This window comes from Macrotis lagotis, chromosome X (assembly GCF_037893015.1).
Source record: "Macrotis lagotis isolate mMagLag1 chromosome X, bilby.v1.9.chrom.fasta, whole genome shotgun sequence".
In the NCBI taxonomy this organism is placed as follows: Eukaryota; Metazoa; Chordata; class Mammalia; order Peramelemorphia; family Peramelidae; genus Macrotis; species Macrotis lagotis.
The window spans coordinates 453,996,977-454,007,285 of NC_133666.1; the positions used below are offsets into that span (position 1 = coordinate 453,996,977).

Here is a 10,309-nt window from a genome sequence, read left to right on the forward strand (position 1 = left end):
GTGTTGCACTAGACCAAAATGATCCTCTTTGGTTTTTTCTTTATTCTTCCAAACATGGCCACCATCAGGGCAATAAACCTCTATTTATGTCAGAGCTTTTCCTTTATAGTGATATTTCTGAATAGATAAGTCAATCAGTCCAGTTCCTTCTCGGATATGGTAATCATACTAGACTCAGTCAAGGAAACAGCTGAACAGTTGAACTGTGTTAATATGCTTGGCAAATACTTTTAGTTTGGGGTTTGAAAAAGTGTTTCTCATGATTTTGTAGAGAATAGTAGAAGGTCAAAAAGTTAGAATGGGAGTTTAAAAGATTTTTTAAACTTTATTTAAATGTTTAAGTTACATAATTTAAAGTTTTTAGTTCCAAATTCTATCTTTCCCTCCCTGAAATGATTAGCAATCAGATATAGAACACACATGTTCAATTATGTATAACATTAGTCAAATAAAAGAAAAAAAGAAAGTGAAAAATAACATGCTTCAGTCAGTATTCAATATCAGTTCTTTCTCTGAAGACAGATAGTATGCTTCATCATTTGTCCTTTGAGATTGTCTAGAATCATTGCATCCTGAGAATAGCGATGTCATCAAGCAATATTGCTGTTATGGTGTACAATATTCTCTGATTCTGCTTGCTTCACTATGCATCAGTTCATGTAAATCTCTCCAGGTTTTTCTGAAATCATCCTGCTTGTCATTTCTTACAGCACAGAATATGAGCTTCTCCAGAGAAGTGATTGCTTCTGTCTTGGAATTTGTGACCCCAAAACAGTGTCTCACAGAATAGATGCTTAATAAATACCTGTTGATTAGCTGATATTTATTAATTATAGTTACTGACATTTTAAGCTCTGCATCAGACCTTGAAGGGAGAGAACAAACACTATACCTGAAATACCTAGGGTCTTGTACATAGTGTGTGGGTACTAATTGATTGGGATGCCCATTATCAATTGTTTTGAGTACAGATTTCTGTACAGATTTAAGTTATAACATTTATTATAAATAAATTATAACATTTATTATAACAATTATAATTTAAATTATAACATCTTCTATTTATATAATGATTTAAAACTTAATGAGCACATTCATTACAATACTAGATGTGGGAAGTACAAACATTTTTAATCTACATTTTAAGGTTTAAGGGTCTAAGACTTATTGAGGTTGACTTGCCCATATTCAGAGCTGGAAAATGGCAGAACTGGGATTAGAATTGTAACCTCCTGACTCCAGTTTCAACTTGGTTTCAGTTACACAACAAGGTAAAACATCTTTCTGTTCTCTTTTTCTCTTGTACTTGACAAGATGAACCCTTAATCCAAGAAAGCAGTTATTAAAGAGATGGATGCTACAGATATAATCCTGAAATGGGAATGGGGCTAGAACAAGTCAAAGTTTTCAGAAATGATTGTTGTTGTTGTTATTGTTGAGTTGTTTCACTCATCTCCTTGAACCTATTTGGTGTTTTCTTAGCAAAGATATTGAAATACTTTGTCATTTCCTTCACCAGTTCATTTTCCAGATGAGGAAACTGAGGCCAACAGGATTAGATGATTTGCCCAAGGTCCCACAGCTAATAAGTGTCTGAGGTTTGAATTAAACTCAGGTTCTCCTGACACCAGGCTGGCATTCTACCCTCTTCACCCTGTACCTAGACTCTGAAGACCTTTCAGATCCCAGCATTTTAATTGGTTCACAGAGTTTTGAATGAATAGAGCACTTGTTATAACCTATTTATTTGAGGCAACTGGGTGTCTCAAATTGGACCACTTTTGTATGACCTTGAAGTCATTTAATCTCTATTTGACTCAGTTTCCTCAACTATAAAATGGAGGCTATATATATTTATATATGTATTTATAAATATATATATATATATGTCTATACACACACACACACACACACACACACATACTACACATTAGCTATCAGTATTAGTATTTACAATTTGACCTTTTGGATCAGTCAGACTGGATAAATGGAAGACCCACACTGTGTGTATGAAGTTTGCAGTAGTAAATCCAAGCAGATAGAAATTGTCTATGGGATATTTTCATTTCAGCTCCTATCACCAGCTTACCACAAACTAGGGATGCCCAGTGCTTTCCATATCAACATATCTAATTGATATTGTAACATCATCAAAGTTCAAAGCAGTGAGCCCTGGCAAGATGCATACTATTTTCTTTAGTAATTTACTGTTTCCTTTTTCTGCAAATCCAAACTAGCAAACAACAATGGATAGGGGGAAGGGGATGGGATTGTTCCAGTTTTTAAGAAGGAAAAAACAAAGAATTCTTTGGCATAAAGTTGAGCTAACCTGTTACTGTAAACAGTAGCAATCCTGTTACCATCTCGGCTCATGTAAATGCACTGATGGCGCCCCACCTAACCCAGTGAAATATGAACATAGCTCAGACATTGGAGTTGGAGCCCACGCAGCAACAATGAAGAAAAGGAACTGGAGGTCTTTTCCCAGGTTTTATCTTTTGCAGGCATCAGTGTTGAGTGTAGTAAGTCAGCTACTAATTTCTCCCAGAAAGAGTCTGACTTCCTCTGTTTGTGTGGAATTTCCTCCAAGTGTTGTGGCTGGAGAGACCCAAGTTCACAAAGAACAACAGCGTGGAATGGGGATTGATGTCACCTGTCTTTCCTTGTCTGCTTTTGGGGACAAAATACACCTCAGTCAAACCCCAAAATAGATCCAAATAACCTAAAGGCAATAACTGTGGTTTTCCCACAGATATACAAACATTTTATATATTTATATATATATATATATATATATATATGTATATACATACATATATATGCACATATGTATGTACATATAGAGATGTATATAGTGTGTACATATATATGAATGTGTATGTAAATATGAACACATGTTAAATTGGATTTTTCTACCATTTTGGTTTTTTTTTTTGTTAAGGCAACAAGATTAAGTGACTTGTCTAAGGTCACAGCTAGGCAATTATTAAATGTCTGAGGGTGGATTTAAACTCAGGTCCTCCTGATTCCAGAGCCAGTGCTCTATCCACTGTGCCACCTAGCTTGCCCTGGTATTTCCACCATTTACTGAATATTCTACTGAAATGACAAAAATACATTCAGACAACCACTTTGAACCTCAACTACCTCAACTGTAAAAATGTAGATATGACTTTCTGTAATATTTCACAAGTGACATAGTGATTAGTCTGGCAGTAAAAATAATAATAATAGCTTTGTTTACTATATGCTAGGCATTAGGCTGAGTGTTTTACAAATATCTCCTTTGATCTTCACAACAACACTGGGAAGTAGGTGTTCTTATTATCCTCATTCTATAGATAAGGAAACTGAGGCAATTAAGATTGTGATTTGCCTGAGAATGCATAGCTACCAAGTGTCTGGGGTTAGAATGAAATTTAGATTTTTTTCTGACTCCAGGGACATTTCACTGTCCCTCATAATTCTCTGGAAGCTTTCAGAAGAATGTGTGCAATTCTTTGCCATTGACTCAAGACACCACCAATTGTGTTCCCTCAATTTTAGGAGTCCTCAATAAGTTGAAGAAGGAATAGGAAATCATTCCAATATCTTTGCCAAGAAAACCCTAAATGGGGATCATGAAGGACTGAAATGACTGAACAACAACAGGACCTCCAGTTCCATTTCACCGCTCAACAGTCAGATTAGTTTTTACTGCCAAATATTTATTTCATAGTTATAATAAAGGCAATCATGCACATCTTTTTTCCACTACCTGGGGACATTGTCCTTCCTAAGCCCCACCCCTTGCCCACACTCTGAAGAGTGAGATAGAAAGAGAAGAAAAGAGAGGGAAGAGAGGAGGACAGTGAGTAGGAGAAAGGGAGAGATGGAGAGGAAGAATTAGGGAAGAAGGTAGAAAAAGAGAGAGAAGAGAGAAAAACAGAGAGCTAGAGTCAGAGAGAAAGAGAAAAGAAGGAAAGAAGGAGAAGAAAAAGAAAGGAGTAGAGGGAGAGGAGAAAGAGAGAGAGGAGAGAGAGAGACAGAGAGAGAGAGACAGAGAGAGAGAGAGAAACAGAGAAACAGAGATATACTGTCTGACTCTAGTAGTTTTAAAGACTATGTTGTGCAGCCATTGGAAGAAGGATACTCCCATTCACATGTTAGGAGGACACAATGTTTTCTTTGAAAAACTGGTCCCTTGCTGCCTCCCACATTGGTGCTTCCATCTTAAGTGATCTGGGAATGTTTCTAGGACTTATACTATATAGGAACTCAGTTAAGCTTTTAAATCTTTTCCCCTTTTTCTTCCTAGAGACTTGAGGGAAAGTAGAGAGGATCATGCTTTCCAGGTATTGGGGGCAGAATGTTTACATGTTTGTCTTTGTTATACTTTTGAAGTAAATATTCTTCTGTTAAAAACTAATTTGACGTGCTTGGTTTGGCAGCACATATACTAAAATTGGAACGATACAGAGATTAGCATGGCCCCTGTGCAATGATGAGATGCAAATTTATGAAAAACTAATTTGACTATTAAGTGGAACTGGGGTGCTTAAGTGAACACAATTTATGGGAGCCTGAACCAAAGAAGGTCAGAGACTAGATATTTCCAACCCTACCCTTCCCCTGCCCCCCACCCAGGGTACCAGAGAACTCTGGGGAATGACAAAATGTTAGATAGCTAACCTTCAGGCAGCAGGGTCCTGTATAATCACTATTATACACAGCTATTGTGGGAATTGAATGAATTGGTGTAGTTGAAGTACTTCACAAACATGAACACTATATTTTAGTTATTATCATCATTTGTATTATAATTGGTAATGACTTAGCTGAGGTTCAGGAACCATGGTGCAGAAATTTCAAGAACTAACCAATATAGATGGCTTGAGAGAAATAAACTATTCTTTCTTTTTCAGATGGCTTGTCTTCATGAAATGAATAAAAAAATTTGACTTTTTAGGCCAAGTTAAACAGAACACAGTATTAATAATCCTGACATAAAATGTTTATCAGAAAATGACCTCAGTTTTAAGCAAGAATTTCCTATTGGTAAATTGATAAATTTGCAGAGAAATGGTTTTGCTGATGTTTTTATGAAGCATGCAATATTTCTTTCATCAAGGAAGTCATAAATCTTGTAAGCCACTTATTCCTGCAGCTAAAGTAAAGCAGAGAATGGAGACGATGAACTGGATAATAGAGGGGAAGAGCCTGCTTTTGTCTGAATTGCCAGCTAATATATTGAATCATAAATCTGTTATGCAAAAAAGGCTCTCTTTAGGCAGGAGCAATGGGTTAAAGCTAATGGGCTGATTAAGGATAAAAGTAAAGTCTTGCACTTGGGCACTTTGTAACAATGATGATAATAATAATAATAATAATAATAATAATAATAATAATAATAATTGTCCTTCATTTTCTTTTTTTGAATTATAAAGATTTTATTTATTTTGAGTTTTACAATTTTCCCCCTGATCTTACTTCCCTCCCCTACTCCCCACAGAAGGCAATTTGTCAGTCTTTACATTGTTTCCATGGTATACATTGATTCAAATTGAATGTGATGAGAGAGAAATCATATCTTTAAGGAAGAAACATAAAGTATAAGGGATAACAAGATCAGACAGTGAGATATCAGGTTTTTTTCCCCTAAATTAAAGGTAATAGTCCTTGGTCTTTGTTCAAACTCCACAGTTCTTTATCTGGATACAGATGGTATTCTCCATTGCAGACAGCCCAAAATTGTGCCTGATTGTTGCACTGATGAAATAAGCATGACCATCAAGGTTGAACATCACTCCCATGTTGCTGTTAGGGTATACAGTGTTTTTCTGGTTCTGCTCATCTCACTCAGCATCAGTTCATGTAAGTCCCTCCAGGCTTCCCTGAATTCCTATCCGTCCTGGTTTCTAATAGAACAATAGTGTTCCATGACATACATATACCACAGATTCCCCAATTGAATGTCCTTCATTTTCTTTTTTTTTATTTTTTTATTCTCATTTTGTACAAATGTTTTTTACATTAATAAAATATTCTTGTTTACAAGTAAGCAAAATACCCCTTCTCCCCCATGAATATAGATAGACTTGCTTGGGTGAAAAAAGTAAAGGGGAGAGAAAAAAAAATTAAAATAAAAAAAATAATAGTAATAATTGTAGGTATGGCCAGGTGGCGCAATGGACAAAGCATCAGCCCTGGAGCCACGAGCACCCGAGCCCATATCCAGCATCGTAAACCCAACCATCACCCAGCCGTGTGACATGCAAACCACCCGATCCCCACTACCCTGCAAAAACCAAAAAAAGAAAAAAAAAGACCCCAAATAAAATTAAATAGTAATAATAGTAGGGGTGGCTGGGTGGCAGACAGAGCATTGGCCCTTGAGCCAGGAGCACCTGGGTCCAAATCCGGCCCCAGACACCCAAAGATCACCCTGCTATGTGGCCCCAGGCAGGCCATCCAGCCCCACTTGCCCTGCACCCTCCCCCAAATAATAATAGCAAAAAATGTGCTTGAGTCTTTGTTCCAACACCAACAACTCTGTCATGGGTGGATCTCATTCTTTATGATAAGTCGATCACAGAAGTTACTTCCATATTTTTCCACCATTGCCATTGCTGATTGCAACTCCCTCCTTTCTTATTTCTCCACTGCTATGTACTCTATTTTCTCTCTCCTTTCACTATGACTCTGCTGTAGGGTCATTGACTGGCTCAGCAGACAGATCCCTAGTCCTGGGGCCAAGAAGCCCTGAGCCCCCATACCACCCCTTAGGCCCAGAATCCACCTGGCCCTATGGTCCTGGGCAGGCCTTCCAATCCCAGCCCCTTGCATGAAGTAAGAAAGAAAACATGTTATATCTGGACACTCTCCCTCCATGGTCCATCCTCTCCTCCTTTATTCACATCCCACCCCTTCCCCCTGCTCCCCCCTCCTTCTTACTCCAGATGTCTATACCCATTGAGTATATATGCTGTTTCCTCTCCTAGCCATCTCTGATGAGAGCAAAGGTTCCCTCATTCCCCTTGCCTCCCCCCTTCCACATCATTGCAATAGCTCATTGTAATAAAAAAAAATCTTATGTGAAATATCTTGGACTAATCCCCCTCTCCTTTTTCTTTCTCCCATTCCATTTCCCTTTTTTTTCTATTGACTCCATTTTTACACCATATTTTATCTTCAAATTCAGCTTTCTCCTGTACTTCAACTATAAAAGCTCCCTCTACCTGCTCTATTAACTGAAAAGGTTTATATGAGTATTATCAGTGTCATTTTTCTATGCAGGAATACATGCAGGTCATCCTCATTAAGTCCCTCATATTTCCCCCCTCTCCTCCAATCTCCATGCTTCACCTGAGTCCTGTATCTGAAGATCAAACCTTCTATTCAGTTCTGGCCATTCCAAAAGGAACATTTGAAATTCCCCTGGTTCATTGAAAGTCCATCTTTTTCCCTGGAAGAGGAGATTCAGCCTTGCTGGGTAGTTCATTCTTGGCTGCATTCTAAGCTCCTTTGCCTTCTGGTATATTGTATTCCAAGCCCTACGAGCTTCCAATGTAGTTGCTGCTAAGTCCTGTGTGATCCTGACTGCAGCTCCATGATATTTGAACTGTGTCCTTCTGGCTGCTTGTAATATTTTCTCTTTGACTTGGGAGTTCTGGAACTTGGCTATAATATTCCTAGGGGTTGGTTTTTTGGGATCTCTTTCTTGGCGGGATCTGTGGATTCTCTCCATTTCTATTTTGTCCTCTGCTTCTAGAATATCAGGGCAATTTTCCTGTAGTAATTCTTTGAAAATGATGTTAAGGCTCTTTTCCTGATCATGACTTTAAGGTATTCCAATGATTTTTAAATTATCTTTCCTAAGTCTGTTTTCCATATCAGTTGTTTTTTCAATGAGATATTTCACATTTTCTTATAATTTTTCATTTTTTTGTTTTGAAGTATTGATTCCTGGTTTCTTGTAAATTCATCAATCTCCCTGAATTCTATTCTTTGTCTGAAGGATTTGTTCTCCTCAGAGAGTTTTCTTATCTCTTTTTCCATCTGGCCAATTTTGCTTTTTAAAGAATTCTTCTCCTCAATAACTTTTTGAACTGTTTTATCCATTTGACCTAAGCTGGTTTTTAGCATGCTATTTTCTTCAGCATTTTTTTGGATTTCCTTGACTAAGCTGCTGACTTCATTTTCATGTTTTTCCTGCATCTCTCTCCTTTCTTTTCCCAGTTTTTCTTCCAACTCCCTCATTTGATTTTCAAAGTCTTTTTTGAGCCCTGTCATAGCCTGAGCCCAATTTCTGTTTTTCTTGGAGTCTTTAGATGCAGGAGCTTGTGCTTCCTCATCTTCAGACTGAGTATTTTGATCCTTCTTGCGCTCATTTGCAAAATATTTCTCAATAGTCTTCCTTTTGTTTCTCTGCTTGCTCATTTTCCCAGCCTGGGCCTGGTTTGGGGTGCTTCCTGAGCTTTTGGGACACTCCCACAAGGGTCTCAGTGTGTGAGGCTCTGTCCTCCCTCCTGGTCTGTGAATGACCATAAGCGCCCCCCTCTGCCACAGGGCTGAGGTGGGGGGGGCCCTGCTGTTCTATGGGGGGGGGCCTAGACTGCGATCAGGATCCGAATGTGGTCAGAGCCCCAGAATCCTGTTCCAGAGGCAGAGGACCAAGCTTGCAGTCTCTCTTCACTCCCCTCCCTCAGCTCAATGGGCTCATGCCCTGGGGGCTCCTTCTTACTGGCTCTGCCTGCTTCTGTTTCCAGCTCTGGGCTGCAGAAAGACCAAGCTTCTCCCCGTGTGCCCTGAGGGCTGGGCTCCACGTGCTTGCTCTGGCAGAGGTCCCCCGCTGTTCCCCCACTTTGTGCCTGGTGCTCCTCGGGGTGCAGCTCAGGAGACTCCCCCACTGCTGTGAGCTGAGACTCCCAGTGCCCTGGGGCTGCCTCCGGGAGGCTGAAGTTCTTTGGCTCTGGCGGGCCACCCCTCTGACCCCTGGGAGCAGAGCCTTTCTGCTCTTTTCCAGGTTACCTTGAGTAGGAGAACTGCCTCACTGGGTCCCTTTGTGGGTTCTGTCTCTTGAAAGTTTAGTTAGAGTCCTTAGCTGATGAGTTTTATCAGAGAGCTCCTAAGACTGGATCCCTTCTTGTCACCATCTTGGCTCCACCCCCCATGTCCTTCATTTTCAAAGAAGATCATAACATTTTGTATCCCTTTATATGCATATATATTGCCTTCCCACCCATTAGAATGTAAGCTCTTTGAGGACAGGGACTGTTTTTGCTATTTCTTTGTATTCTTAGCCTTTAGCACACTATCTAGCACATAGTAAGGGATTAATAAGTGACTGCTGATTGAATTCTGTAATTCCATGTATGAAGAGAGAATGCATGAATGCATGGAAACTAGAAAAGGAATGTCAAATTTGGGCAATATCTAGTAGGTCAACTTAGCTAGAATAGCATCTATAGGAAAGATTGTTAGGAACAAGGGGTTCATATTTTCTTTTGCAAGTACAGGAGAACTAGTGAAGGGTCCTGATCAGGAAATGACCTGGACTTATAAAGGTGATTTTAGTAGCTATGGATAAGATTGATGAGAAAGAGAAGATCTTTGAACCACAGTAATAAATGAGATTAGGATTTCTAGAACGTGGTGCTTGTCTGAGATGATGATGATGAGATGAATGAAGTATTGGCTATGTGAGTGGAGAGAAAGGGTTGGATGCAGAAAATATTGTGATGGTAAAAGAGAGACAACAACTGATTCAATGTAGGCGATGAGGGAGAGGGAAAAATGAAAGATTACTCTGATGTTTTTGATCTTGTATGACTAGTAGAATAATATTACCATAATAAAAAATATAGAAGATTAATGCGAAGAATTCATAGCATAAGAGAATGCCATAATATCATAGATTTGAGGAATAGCTAAGTGCTGAAATGGAATGAGTGTAGGACCTGGAGTCATAAAAGTTCATCTTCCCAAGTTCAAATCTGGCCTCAGATACTTACTAGTTATGTGACCCTGGGCAAGTCACTTAACCCTATTTGCTGCATTTCCCTTCTCTGTAAAATAACAAACTACTTCAGATCTTTGCCAAGAAAATCTCAAACGGCATCTTGAAGAGTTGGACATGAGTGAGTAACGACAACAAATCATAGATTTAGAACCATTAAAAACTTCAGATGGTATCTATCCAAACCCTTCGTTTTACATGAGGAAATATAGACACAAGAACATTAAATAATTTTCCAAGGTCTTATTGAACTTGAATTATTAGCAGGAAATTCACATATAGATATCCAACAGGAAATTAGAAAGATAGATA

At 38.8% G+C, this 10,309-nt stretch overlaps 1 non-coding gene across 1 annotated transcript; it reads left to right on the forward strand.

Annotated features, from left to right (window-relative positions):
• Positions 1–4,414: 4,414 nt before the first annotated feature.
• On the forward strand, positions 4,415–4,518 carry LOC141503699 (U6 spliceosomal RNA). The gene has a single exon (XR_012473030.1). It is a non-coding gene; the product is annotated as a U6 spliceosomal RNA (small nuclear RNA).
• Positions 4,519–10,309: the final 5,791 nt, after the last annotated feature.